The following is a 15,037-nucleotide window of genomic DNA, read 5'->3' on the forward strand; positions in this document are numbered from 1 at the left end:
CCAGTGTAGGTTAGACGTAACAGATGTGGGTTTGATCCCTGGGTCGGGAAGATCCCCTGGAGGAGGGCACAGCAACCCATTCCAGTATTCTTGCCTGGAGAATCCCATGGACAGAAGAGCCTGGCAGGCTACCATCCATGGGTTGCACAGTCAGACATGACTGACGTGACTTAGCATGCACGCACAAGATCTTCTTTAACTAATCTTCATAAACTCTGACAGAAAGAAAAAAAAGCAAACAGACAGAAACGTTTAAGTCTATAGTCTTAAACTGTTTACACTGCCATAACAAAATACCACAGTCTGAGTGGCTTATAAACAGCATTTATTTCTCAAGGTTCTGGAAGCTGGGAAGTCCAAGATCATGGTACTGGCTTGTTAGGAGTTAGGAGGACCCACTTCTACACATCTTTTTACTATAATCTCATATGGTTAAAGCGGCAAGGGATCTCTCTGGAGTCTCTTTTATGAAGACATTAAAGGGCCTCACCTCTCTCACCAGATCGCCTCCCAGGGGCCTCACCTCCTACCACCATCACATTGAGAGGATAGACCTCAGCATATGAATTAGAGGAGAATACTCGGTTCACTGCCTCTGTGTTAGGCAGGATACTTGTACTTGGCCAAAGCACCCCACTGTCTATGCTGTGATTTGGACCTTTGTGGTCATTTGCTCTGTGTGCGCCCGTGTCCATATTTATTTTAGACCAAGAGGTCCATATGTATACTGAAAGGCAACTCACTACATTCCATGAACACATATGACAGTGAAAAATGAGCACAAATGCCCCATCTTTTGCCAGTCACTCCTTTTGGTTTGACTTGATAATGTTTCCCAAAGACTTCACCTCGGCATTTTCAGCAGCTTGCAATTATATATAGCTGGCTTTTTCTTTTTAGTAAGTTCACTCAGAAAAATCATCTAACAAATAAAACTTGATCAAAATATAAAGTGAACTATTTGATTTTATTGAGCTCGTGGTGTTCTGCAAAATCTATTTTTAGCATCTGATAATTTCACAGGTGAGGACAGAATGTTATTTAAGAGGTGAATCTGCTTTGAACAGCATAAAATTAGTCATGCAGTGATTTCTTTTCCTTCCATCTGATTCCACTGTTATTTGAAAAATAAAACCAGGAAACATGTGTTCCTGTTAGCTTGACAGCAGGTAATGGAGCATGTCAGGAACCCCTCATTTGGGTCAGCTGAGGAATATGCTTCAGAGCAAATGTGGTTAGTACAAGGGATTGCTGTGTAAATTTTCTTTGGGGAATTCATTCCATTCTCATTTAAAAATGACAGTTCTGGATACATGATAGAGGATTATTTTCTGACAGTTGCTTTGAGTGTAATAGTCTATTATCTTTAGTAATTCATGCTTTTCCATAAATCATAAGGTAGTGGGCTCATGACCTTTCTAAGCTTCCACAAACTCAAAAGGCAATCATTAAAAGGTTGTGATGGGAGCAAATACACAATTTACAACAGCAATGCAAAGGATCAAATTTCTAGAATAAAGAAAATTCCCAACATTTGCAAGACCTATATGAAAAGCCTTGCAAGTTGTTAAAAAATACAAAAGAAGCTTTGATCAATTGGAAAGACCTGCCAGTTTACTAGAGAAGAACACATTATAAAGATGTTAATTTTCATAGAAATAAGCTATAATTTAAATTAATTTACAAGTTCTGATAAAAATTACAAAGGAATTTTTTGAACCTAGATAATTGTTAAATTTCATATGTACAAAGTAAACAAGCAAGAATAGATAATAAAAGTCTGGAAAAGATAGATATTAAATGGTGCTGACATTACTAAATACTAAGACATGTAATTAAAACCAAGTGGTTTTCAAGACAAGTATACCAATAGAATAGATAAAAAATAAAATCCTAATATTATCTCAAAGACATCTAAGAATTAATACTATAAATCAAGCATTATTTTCATCAGAGAAGCTGGGATAAAAGTTATAAAGCTAATAATTCTATTCCATTTTCTTGCCAAAGATATTTATTATGAAGGCAAATATTTTCTTAAAAATTCAAAAAAAACTACCCAAAGGACAATTAACTACTTCCTTGAGGCAACTTTAATTTCTAATATGGGGACCCAGAAATGATCCAGCCTGAACCAATTTCTTAAAACATTCAATAAACAGAAGTCGTCAAATTCTTTAGCCTTTAGGAGAAGGTGGGGGCTAGAGTATGGAAGAGAACAAATGCTTATCAAAAACCTGACGATCTTTTCAACTTCAAGATCTATGAGATAGATATGTGTAGCCCCATTTTAAAAGAAAAAAGTAGCTTGTCCAAAATCATATTGTTAACAAATAGTGTAGGTAATATTGGAAATTAGTTACTTAATTCCAGATTCTTTTTTAAGTAATAATACAAACTTTAAACTTCAGAAAACTTCAAAGACCTTATGCTAAAATAGAATCACACTCCCCCTGCGGAGTAACATATAAGATTAATTATTTTAATGGAAAAATAATGCCAAGACTCAAAGAAGAAAGGTACAAAAAGGCCAAAGGAGGAGTTTCCTGGGTGAAGCAGAAGACTCTACCACAGGCATTCTTGCCCATCGGCATAGCTTACAGTTCTGAAAGTCTCAGAAGTTCATAAGTAAAAAGTGTGAAACAGAAAAAACAAATCGGAAGGTTTGATGCCTGCATAAGAAAGTAAATTGAGAGAAACAAGAGGAAGGCAAGAAAAAACACAGGTTCCATGGAGCCCTGCTGTTGGTTACAGAAGACAGCAGCAGGAAAATCTTAATTCTGAAGAAGCGATTCAAGTTAAATAAGGCATATGTGTTCATTTAATACAATTAGAATCAATAAGAATCACGTCCTCATACATACTCAGTTGTGTCCTATTTTGGGGTTATTTAACTCACGCACTAGCCCACGTGTGGTTAGCAGAGAATCTCCATCCACTTTAGTGTCTACTTGCCACACGTATTAGGCAGAATTCCAAAGACAGTTTTCCCAAGATTCTTTTCCCCTAAGATTTATTTATTTATCTTTGGCTGTGCTGGGTCTTCAGTTGCTGTGCACGGGCTTTTTCTAGTTGCAGCAAGCCAGGGCTACCCTTCCTTGGGATGCACAGGCTTCTCATTGCGGTGGCTTGTCTTGTCGTGGAGCTCTAAGGCACTCGGCCTTCAGTAGTTGTGGCAAGTGGGCTCAGTAGTCGCAGCTTCTAGGATTCTGGAGCACAGGCTCAATAATTGTGCTGCATGGGCTTAGTTGCTCCAAGGTATGTGGGATCCTCCCAGACAAGGGATCAAACCTATGTCTCCTGCATTGGCAGGCTGATTTTTTTTTTTTTTTTTTTTTTTTTTTTTACCACTGAGCCGCTATGGAAGCCCCCTCCCAAGATTCTTGACATCCGGTTATATAATCCAACATTAAACCTAGTAGCTGCTGGGAAGGTATGTTGCAGGTATAACTAGGTTATGAGCCTGAAGATAAGGAGGTGATCCTGTACTTTCCCAGGGGGGCCCACATCATCACTGGAACCCTGTAAAGCAGAGAAATTTCTCCAGTGGGACTCAGAAGGGAGATTCAGCAGAAGAGGGAGGCAGAAGAGAGAAGGGGCAGAAGGGGAGGTCAGGGTGAACTGAACCATAAACTGCACACACCCCTCCACTGCTGACATTAAAGATGGAAAGGGGCGGGGCTACACACCAGGGAACAGAAGCAGCCTCTAGAACTGGGAACCCGGGCCACCAGCCAACAAGGAAACGTGACCTCAGTCCTAAAACCCAGTAGAACTAAACACTTCCAACTATACCAACGAGCTTGGAAACAAATTCATCCCTAGACCCTCTAGAAAAGAACGCACCTGGCCAACACCTTGATTTTGGCCTTGTGAAACCCAGATCAGAGAACCAGCTGAGCCACACCACACCTGCCCATCTGACCTGCAGAACCATGGAAAAATGAATGGATGTTGTTTAGATATCCCTTTGCTGCTAAATGTGTTCTAATTTGTTATGCCAATGATAGCAAATGACCACACCCCCATGAAAACAAGAAGTGTTAGAATTCACTAAAGGAGGCAGGTGTAATCTTTGACTACTGCTGCTGCTGCTGCTAAGTCGCTTCAGTCATGTCTGACTCTTCGCGACCCCATGGACTGCAACCTACCAGGCTCCTCCGTCCATGGGATTTTCCAAGCAAGAGTACTGGAGTGGGGTACCATCGCCTTCTCTGAATCTTTGACTAGTTCTTACTGAATGTGACCTCCACGTGTGGTTAATGTTATCAGAGTGACACAGAAATCCCCCTCTCCATGAAACTATTAATGAGGCCTAAAAAGATAATTACATGGTGTCTTCCTTTCATCTTCACCAGTCCACTAATGTAGAGAAAGAAATCTAATCTCTAAATGGATTTGTTGTTACATTGAAGTTTTAATATGATCTATTATCTCAGCAGATGAATTTCAGCATCCCCAGATTTTCAAGAAACAGAAGGCAATTTTTACAGCTATATTTGATGGACATTTTCAGTCACATTATTAGGAAGCCAACTTTGGTATCTGCAAACAACAGGCACAGCAATTCCTATGTGTGCTGAACAGGGAAAATTAACACAAATGTTCCTGACAGCTGAGACTGAACTATTAAAAACTGTGGGAATGCTCAGCGGAGACACTACCAAAATAGAATGTAATCTTTAATTGAAGAATGACAACTTGTAAGAAGCCTCTCTGTTTCCCTCTCCCCCTACCTCTAGTAGCCCAATTTTTATTTTATACTAAATGTAGCAATCATTCTCCCTCTGATTTTCCTGTTTAGTATTGATTTTTAAATAAATATCCTGCAGGATTTGTTGATGATTTGCCATTTTCTTATTAAAAAAAAAAACCAACAACAACACTCATTGATGATCTTAGCCACCATGCTAAGAAAAAAAAATCTCATTTTATGAGATTTCCCTGGTGGTCCAGTGGTTGAGAATCCACCTTGCAAGGCAGGGGACATGAGTTTGATCCCTGGTCGGGGAACTAGGATCCCACATGCCACAGAGCAACTAAGCGGCATCCAGGGTTTTATCAGAGCTGGTCCCATAATTGTGGCTGACCTTACTCTCCAGACTCTCAACCTGATACTGCCTGGCCCAAGGCCCTCATCCTAAATCACACTGCTAACATGGAGGGTCTGGCATGCTCAAGACTCTCAGGTGTGCAAATATAACTTTTACCAGGTAGGATATTCCAGCTTACAGCCCTAGCACCCTGAATGTACCAAATCTCCTCTGATCTCAGAAGCTAAGTAGGGTCGGCCCTGGTTAATACATGGGTGAGAGGTAGAATATTCCAGAGACTTAATGGATTATCTCTCAGAAGCTAGTTAAAGCTCAAACCATTCTTTGGACAAGGTTAATCTTTTATTAGGCATTAAGCATGAGAGCAAGTGCTGCTGCTGCTGAGTCGCTTCAGTTGCGTCCGACTCTGCGACCCCATAGATGGCAGCCCACCAGGCTCCCCCATCCCTGGGATTCTCCAGGCAAGAACACTGGAGTGGGTTGCCATTTCCTTCTCCAATGCGTGAAAGTGAAAAGTGAAAGGGAAGTTGCTCAGTTGTGTCCGACTCTTCGAGACCCCATGGACTGCAGCCCACCAGGCTCCTCTGTCCATGGGAGTTTCCAGGCAAGAGTACTGGAGTGGGTCGCCAGTGCCTTCTCCAAGTGAGGTATTGTTAAAAAAAAAAAACTGTAATTTTTTTTTTTTTTTTTAGTATTGTTTAATTCAGGTATGAAAGAAAGTGAAAGTGTTAATCGTTCAGACTGTCCGTGGGATTCTCTAAGCAAGAATAGTGGAGTGGGTAGCTGTTTCCTTCTCCAGAGCATCTTTCCAATCCAGGGATCAAACCCAGCTCTCCTTCATTGCAGGCAGATTGTTTACCATCTGAACCACCAGGAAAGCCCTGTTTGAGCAAATTCCAGGAGATAGTGGAAGACAGAGGAGCCCGGCATGCTGCAGTCCATGAGGTCTCAAAGAATCAAACGTGACTTGGTGACTGAACAACAACAGAGTTGCCTTACAATGTTGTGTTAGTTTCTTCTGTACACTGAAGTGAATCAGCTCTATGTATACATATATCCCTTCCCTCTTGAATCTCCCTCCCACCCCACCCCCATCCCACTCATCAAGGTCAACACACAGCACTAAGCTGAGCTCCCTATGCTATAAATTTCATCTTCAGATCAGATCAGTCGCTCAGTGGTGTCCGACACTTTGCGACCCCATGAATCTCAGCATGCCAGGCCTCCCTGTCCATCACCAACTCCCTGAGTTCACTGAGACTCACGTCCATCGAGTCAGTGATGCCATCCAGACATCTCATCCTCTGTCGTCCCCTTCTCCTCCTGCCCCCAATCCCTCCCAGCATCAGAGTCTTTTCCAATGAGTCAACTCTTCGCATGAGGTGGCCAAAGTACTGGAGTTTCAGCTTTAGCATCATTCCTTCCAAAGAAATCCCAGGGCTGATCGCCTTCAGAATGGACTGGTTGGATCTCCTTGCAGTCCAAGGGACTCTCAAGAGTCTTCTCCAACACCACAGTTCAAAAGCATCAATTCTTCGGTGCTTAGCTTTCTTCACAGTCCAACTCTCACATGCATACATGACCACAGGAAAAACCATAGCCTTGACTAGGCGGACCTTTGTTGGCAAAGTAATGTCTCTGCTTTTGAATATGCTATCTAGGTTGGTCATAACTTTCCTTCCAAGGAGTAAGCGTCTTTTAATTTCATGGCTGCAGTCACCATCTGCAGTGATTTTGGAGCCCAGAAAAATAAAGTCTGACACTGTTTCCACTGTTTCCCCATCTATTTCCCATGAAGTGGTGGGACCAGATGCCATGATCTTCATTTTCTGAATGTTGAGCTTTAAGTCAACTTTTTCACTCTCCACTTTCACTTTCATCAAGAGGCTTTTTAGTTCCTCTTCACTTTCTGCCATAAGGGTGGTGTCATCTGCGTATCTCAGGTGATTGATATTTCTCCCGGCAATCTTGATTCCAGCTTGTGTTTCTTCCAGTCCAGCGTTTCTCATGATGTACTCTGCATAGAAGTTAAATAAACAGGGCGACAATATACAGCCTTGACGTACTCCTTTTCCTATTTGGAACCAGTCTGTTGTTCCATGTCCAGTTCTAACTGTTGCTTCCTGGCCTGCATACAGATTTCTTAAGAGGCAGGTCAGGTGATCTGGTATTCCCATCTCTTGAAGAATTTTCCACAGTTTATCATGATCCACACAGTCAAAGGCTTTGGCATAGTCAATAAGGCAGAAATAGATGTTTTTCTGGAACTCTCTTGCTTTTTCCATGATCCATCAGATGTTGGCAATTTGATCCCTGGTTCCTCTGCCTTTTCTAAAACCAGCTTGAACATCAGGAAGTTCAGGGTTCACATATTGCTGAAGCCTGGCTTGGAGAATTTTGAGCATTACTTTACTAGCATGTTAGATGTGTGCAATTGTGCGGTAGTTTGAGCATTCTTTGGCATTGCCTTTCTTTGGGATTGGAATGAAAACTGACCTTTTCCAGTCCTGTGGCCACTGCTGAGTTTTCCAAATTTGCTGGCTTATTGAGTGCAGCACTTTCACAGCATCATCTTTCAGGATTTGAAATAGCTCAACTGGAATTCCATCACCTCCACTAGCTTTGTTCATAGTGATGCTTTTTTAAGGCCCACTTGGCCTCACATTCCAGGATGTCTGGCTCTAGGTCAGTGATCACACCATCGTGATTATCTTGGTCATGAAGATCTTTTTTGTACAGTTCTTCTGTGTATTCTTGCCACCTCTTCTTAATATCTTCTGCTTCTGTTAGGTCCATACCATTTCTGTCCTTTTTCGAGGTCATCTTTGCATGAAATGTTCCTTTGGTATCTCTGATTTTCTTGAAGAGATCCCTAGTCTTTCCCATTCTGTTGTTTTCCTCTATTTCTTTGCATTGATTGCTGAGGAAGGCTTTCTTATCTCTCCTTGCTATTCTTTGGAACTCTGCATTCAGATGTTTATATCTTTCCTTTTCTCCTTTGCTTTTTGCTTCTCTAATTTTCGCAGCTATTTGGAAGGCCTCCCCAGACAGCCATTTTGCTTTTTTGCATTTCTTTTCTATGGAAATGGTCTTGATCCCTGTCTCCTGTACAATGTCATGAACCTCATTCCATAGTTCATCAGGCACTCTATCTATCAGATCTAGGCCCTTAAATCTATTTCTCACTTCCACTGTATAATCATAAGGGATTTGATTTAGGTCATACCTGAATGGTCTAGTGGTTTTCCCTACTTTCTTCTATTTAAGTCTGAATTTGGCAATAAGGAGTTCATGGTCTGAGCCACAGTCAGCTCCTGGTCTTGTTTTTGCTGACTGTATAGAGCTTCTCCATCTTTGGCTGCAAAGAATATAATCAATCTGATTTTGGTGTTGACCATCTGGTGATGTCCATGTATAGAGTCTTCTCTTGTGTTGTTGGAAGAGGGTGTTTGTTATGACCAGTGCATTTTCTTGGCAAAACTCTATTAGTCTTTGCCCTGCTTCATTCCGTATTCCAAGGCCAAATTTGCCTGTTACTCCAGGTGTTTCTTGACTTCCTACTTTTGCATTCCAGTCCCCTATAATGAAAAGGACCTCTTTTTGGGGTGTCAGTTCTAAAAGGTCTTGTAGGTCTTCATAGAACTGTTCAACTTCAGCTTCTTCAGCATTACTGGTTGGGGCATAGACTTGGATTACTGTGATATTGAATGGTTTGCATTGGAAACGAACAGAGCTCATTCTGTTGTTTTTGAGATTGCATCCAAGTGCTGCATTTCGGACTCTTTTGTTGACCATGATGGCCACTCCATTTCTTCTGAGGGATTCCTGCCCGCAGTAGTAGATATAATGGTCATCTGAGTTAAATTCACCCATTCCAGTCCATTTCAGTTTGCTGATTCCTAGAATGTCGACATTCACTCTTGCCATCTCTTGTTTGACCACTTCCAATTTGCCTTGATTCATGGACCTGACATTCCAGGTTCCTATGCAATATTGCTCTTTACAGCATCGGACCTTGCTTCAATCACCAGTCACATCCACAGCTGGATATTGTTTTTGCTTTGGCTCCATCCCTTCATTCTTTCTGGAGTTATTTCTCCACTGATCTCCAGTAGCATATTGGGCACCTACTGACCTGGGGAGTTTCTCTTTCAGTATCCTATCATTTTGCCTTTTCATACTGTTCATGGGGTTCTCAAGGCAAGAATACTGAAGTGGTTTGCCATTCCCTTCTCCAGTGGACCACATTCTATCAGATCTCTCCACCATGACCCACCCGTCTTGGGTTGCCCCACAGGCATGGCTTAGTTTCATTGAGTTAGACAAGGCTGTGGTCCTAGTCTGATTAGACTGACTAGTTTTCTATGAGTATGGTTTCAGTGTGTTTGCCCTCTGATGCCCTCTTGCAACACCTACCCTCTTACTTGGGTTTCTCTTACCTTGGGCGTGGGGTATCTCTTCATGGCTGTTCCAGCAAAGCACAGCCATTGCTCCTTACCTTGGACGAGGGGTATCTCCTCACCGCTGCCCTTCCTGACCTTCAACATGGGATAGCTTCTCTAGGCCCTCCTGCACCCACGCAGCCACGGCTCCTTTGACGTGGGGTTGGTCCTCCCAGCCACCGCCCCTGGCCTCAGGCTTGGGGCGTGGGGTATCTCCTCCCAGCCATCGCCCCTGACCTCGGATGCAGGGTAACTCCTCTCATCACTGCCACTTGATAAGACTTCAAGTTTTAAGTGTTTTAATAATAATCATAATCATAAGTTGCTCAGTCGTGTCCGACTCTTTGCAACCCCATGGACTATAACCTACCAGGCTCCTCTGTCTATGGGATTTTCCAGGAAGAATACTGGAATGAGTTGCCATTTAACATCCTATTACTTTTAGCCTTAATTGTAATGTGATTAGTACACTGCCATTTTAAGAATCTCATACAGGTCTCCAGAGTTTCACACATTTATAAGGCTGAGATCTGGCCATAGACTTCCCGGATGTCACAGTGGATCCTGGTAGACCCATTGTCTGATTCCATTCTCTAAGTGACCAGTGCCTTTCTATCTTCTAGCATTAACTAGTAGACCAAAGGAGATGCTGGAAAGAATGTCTGATGTTCAGGATACTGGAGCCTCCCCTGAGTGCCTCACTGAAATGAAGCCACTTCAGAGTGAACCAGAAACATATCTTCAAAACTCATAACCTTGTCAATCAAGCAGAGTGAGGAAATGGCAGCTTTAGTCCAGACTTTCTTATATCAGAATCAGGCCCTAAGGGAAAAACAGAGTTCTGAACATTACCAGGCTCAGGACATTTCTATATTATTTAAGATCTTCAAGGAACTAACAAAGTGACTAGTAACTAGATTTTCAAACCAAATCAAAGGACAATCCTCAAATTTAGGAAAAACTGTTGCTTAAATGCCTACCTTCTCCACCACCACCCCCATACATATGCTGAGCACATTATACCATCAAGGAGGATTTTAAAATTATAAAAAGCAACACTGATTTTGTATAATGTACATCAAGAAGTCCAAATTAAAAATGGAGCTCTTCTAAAAAAGGGCATGCCATTTTAAAGACATTTATTTTAAAAAAGAAGAAGGAGGACAAGGGCAGTACATGTGATTTCCCAAAAATGGAAAATATGAAAGAAAGTGAAAGTATAGTAATTGGATACAAAACTCAGCAACCCTAGTTATCTATAGGATATTAGAACATAGCTCCAGTCAATTTTATGTCTCCAAAAGATCACTAAAGTTTATAAAACAACGAGAGTCACGATTTCTTGAGTCTTCGAAAATATATATGAATCACTTTAACATCTTTGAGAGGAAGAATATCACGAGCACATCAATCTAATTCTCCTCCATACCAAATGAAATGCCTTGTGTATGAGGAAAAGTGACGGAACTGAAATATCTTGCCTCAGATTCTTTTTTGTTTTAACTAAAATCCATATGATTATACAATCCATATGATTGTATAATCCGGAAAGTGGGGATTGGTTCATAAAATGTATGGGTTGACATACAGAGTGGAACAGAGAATTACTCCAAAGGTAGTTTTCGGTAGTTCATCAGTTGCCTAAAACAGAGTTTTGGGGGTTTTTTTAGTTTGTCTCACTGGAGTTTGGCCTCATTGCAGTATCCGGTGTTCTTCTTCTTATTTTGGAAAAAGGGACTTTTCCCATGGTGATGCCCTTGTGGTGACATACACACATCATTTCTCCCTTCTTCCCAATTTCTGCTGGGGTCGCACTGTGCTCACTTCCACAGCACTCTCATGACTAATGGGTGCCACTTAATCCAGTTTCCTTGGCCAAAGAGATGAAGAGGAAGTTTTCTGAAAAGCTTCTCAGGAGGTCTTTTTTTTTTCTTTTTTTGCATTCTCAGGCGAAAAAACATGATTTGCCTGATACCACACCTCTTCACTTCTTCTTCTTGCTATGAACACACTGAAATGATTCGGGAGGCTGCAGCAGCCATCTTGAGAATACAGAGTGACAAGCATGAGGATGAAAACAGAAAAAAGTGAAGCTTGTGTCTTTTGTGGCATCTGTATCAATAAGGATATTCATCAGCTATGATGCAGCAATAAGGTTCTGTTCCATTCAGCTGTCAGCTGTCACCAGTCACCATTGCAGGGTGAAGGAACACGGCAGAAACACGCTTGTTTTTAAACTCTTTATTTTGTATTGGGGTAGAGCTGATTAACAATGTTGTGACAGTTTCGGGTGAACAGCGAAAGGACTCAGCCATGCATATACATGTATCCATTCTCCCCCAAACTCCCCTGTCATCCAGGCTGCCACATAACACTGAGCAGAGTTCCATGTGCTATGCAGTAGATCTTGTTGGTTGTCCATTTTAAACACAGCAGTGTATACATGTGGAACTTATATTTGCCAGGGGGAAGGATCAGGGAAAGGGTAGTTAGGGAGTTTGAAACGAACTAACTCTTAAAGACTCCTGCTCAGAAATAACACAGGTCACATCTTCCCCATCAGGGAAGGTTCATGCTCTTTGAGATCACTTTCCAAATTAAGTACATGCAGGGACTTCCCTATCTGTACAGTGGTTAAGACTCTGTGCTCCCAAGGCAGGGACACAGGTTCAATCCCTGGTCAAGGAACTAAGATCCCACATGCTGTAGAATCTTTAAAAAAAAAAGAAAGAAAGAAAAAAAGAAAAGGGTGGGGGGAAGAGTCCTCTGGGCTTCCCTGGTGGTCCAGTGCTTAAGAATCTGCCTTGAAATGCAAGGGACACCAGTTTGATCCCTGGTTCAGGAAGATCCCACATGCCAAGGAACAAAAAATCCCGTACACCACAACTACTGATCCCGAGCTCTAGAGCCTTAGAGCTGCAACTCCTGAAGCCTGTGCACCTGGAGACCATGCTCCACAACATGAGAAAAGCCACCACAGGAGAAGCCCTCACACTGCAACAGAGTAGCTGCCACTTGCCGCAACTAGAGAAATTCTGAGTGCAGCAATGAAAGACCCACCACAGTCAAAAAATAAAACTAACTAAAGAAACCTTTTATTTAAAAAAAGGAATTTCCAAATGAAGTACATGCAGGAAGGGCTCTGTCTTAGACTCTATTTTCTAGCGAACCTAGACTAATATAGCATGCTTGGGATCCCAAATTTTCTTCCTGTAACCAATTGACAGTCCTGGAAGAATTCTGAACAGAAAAGTGACATAATCATTTTTTGCAAGTAAGAAAAGTCATTTTGATAATAGTGAGAAGGAAGAATCACAGAAGTCAAGCCTGGTGTTAGAAAAGCCAGCCAGCAGGTAAACCCAATAAGCTAGATAAGGATGAATGATGAAACTCCAGCAATGAAGCTGGAGAGAAAAAAATAGTATGGAAAGAATAGTGATTCTGAAATGAATGGTGAAAATGTCATAAAAAGTCTGTAGTAGGAGAGGTAAGCTTTTGTTACCATAGGACCTATAGGTGCTAGAATGGCTATGGGGAACATATTATCCATTTTATTGTAGTGTGCTGTGATACATAGTATAAATTACTTCTCAAAGAGCAGTGCTAAGCCACTTCAGTTGCATCCTGTTGGACTGTTTGCGACTCTGTGGACTGTAGCCTACCAGGCTTCTCTGTCCATGGGATTCTCCAGGCAAGAATAGTGGAGTGGGTTATTTCCTCTGCCAGGGAATCTTCCTGACCCAGGGATCGAACCCACGCCTCTTACATCTCCAGCATTGGCAGGCGGATTCTTTACCACTAGCGCCACCTGGGGAAGACGTGACAAAATCCAGAAAGACTGCAGCACCTGCTTCTCATGAAATTAGTACCCATTTTCTGGCATGCTTTAAACGCAGACTTCCTGGAGATAAACTGAATCCTCTAGAAAACCCTTTTAAATTGGGGACTCTATAATGAGACTACACCCTTCCCAATTTTAAAAGTATTTCCCTATTAAAAGTTTTTTGTTTGCTGTTCAGTGCCATATATTATAGGAAGAATATAAGTTTTAATTATCCATTTCACTTGTTAAGAAGCTGGAGGGTAATAGAGAGATCATGGTTTAAATGTAACACTGTATCTGTAGATTGACATGTGCAAGTGAGTGTTGCAAGCTCAAAATGCCTGAATTTCAAAAGCAGCCCAATCAGTAATGAAGGATATGACAAAGGTATGATGGCAGTCCATGATAATGGTTGTTTGGGTCACTGGGCAAGAGAAGAAGAAAGAAGACAGAAGAACATGAGCTAACAAGTAACTGCTGCTCATTAAATCTGAGATCAATAAGTGATGTCCCTTCCATTCACCCACACCAAGTAAGGGCACATTGGAAATAAATGAAAGTCTCTCCTGCTTAATGTAACTGGAAAAACACATTAAATGGAATTCTTAATGTGAATGAACACTGACTATTTCTTGCTAATACTCTCATTTCATTTTGGTAGGAATGGCCAAATCTCTAAATAATATTGAAAAGTCTGACAAGCAAACTTAATTATAAAGCATGGGGTGGCTTAGTGATGGATATAGTATAATGCTAGCTGACCTTTACATTCCCTGATTATATTGAATGAATAGCCTCAGTGCTAATGGTAATTATTTAAAATGGCATGGTAAAAAGGCCTTTGTGTCACATAAAATCTCCATGGAAATGGAAACCCACTGTTTACCTTTTTTAATGTTGTGAAGGTGTTGCTTTGTCACTGTACACAACAATCCCATTCAATAAACTCTTAACTTTATTTGTGTAGATAAGTCCCTATACCAAGACAGTTACTTTCCTGCTACCAACCCAACCCCCTCAGCTGAGCTCCTGACTCTTGATTTTAGGAACAATAACTAATGCCCATGTACAACCAGATATGAGCCAGTGTGCTTTACATCTGAGCCAGAGGTCTGAAAAACACTGCCTGTGAGCCAGATCTACAGTCCGTTCTTGTAAATAAAGTTTTACTTGAGCACAGCCATGGCCACTATTGGCATATGGTCTACGGCTGCTTCTATACTGCAAAAGTAGGTTTGAATAGTTCTGAGAGAGCATATGGTCCACAGTAAAATATGTATCTCCTGGCTCTTTACAGAAAATGTTCTATGACCTTGCAATCTTCACTAATCATTTAAAGTCAACATTGATCACCCTGCCTTGCAATGGTAGATGCAAAGATGGTCGCGCCAAAGATGGTAGCGAGATTTCGGCAACATACAAAATGTTCTTTTCTTGAATTCTAAAGCTCTTCTCAAATCTTCACACTTGAACATAGGTAAGTGGTATCTATCCTTCAGAAGTGGAAACTCAGATCCTCTACAATCTGAAGCATCATTGAGGGAAAATTATGATCTTTATTCCCCCAAATTCTTATTGTTTTCCTTCTTATTTTATCCACTTTTCTGCTTATCCTTCCATCAGCAATACCATTATAGTAGGGCATATTATGAGGAAAGAAGACATTTTTCAGACTTTGAATTTTAAAACATATGTCTACCTCATCTAAATATTAAATA

The 15,037-nt window shown here is 41.3% G+C and overlaps 1 long non-coding RNA gene across 1 annotated transcript; it reads left to right on the forward strand.

Moving 5' to 3' along the window:
- The first annotated feature begins 3,342 nt into the window (after positions 1-3,342).
- On the forward strand, positions 3,343-4,828 carry LOC129627283 (uncharacterized). Its single transcript, XR_008702519.1, has 2 exons — positions 3,343-3,433; positions 4,440-4,828. It is a non-coding gene; the product is annotated as an uncharacterized LOC129627283 (long non-coding RNA).
- The last annotated feature ends 10,209 nt before the right edge of the window (positions 4,829-15,037 follow it).

This window comes from Bubalus kerabau, chromosome 14 (genome assembly GCF_029407905.1).
Source record: "Bubalus kerabau isolate K-KA32 ecotype Philippines breed swamp buffalo chromosome 14, PCC_UOA_SB_1v2, whole genome shotgun sequence".
NCBI lineage: Eukaryota > Metazoa > Chordata > Mammalia > Artiodactyla > Bovidae > Bubalus > Bubalus kerabau.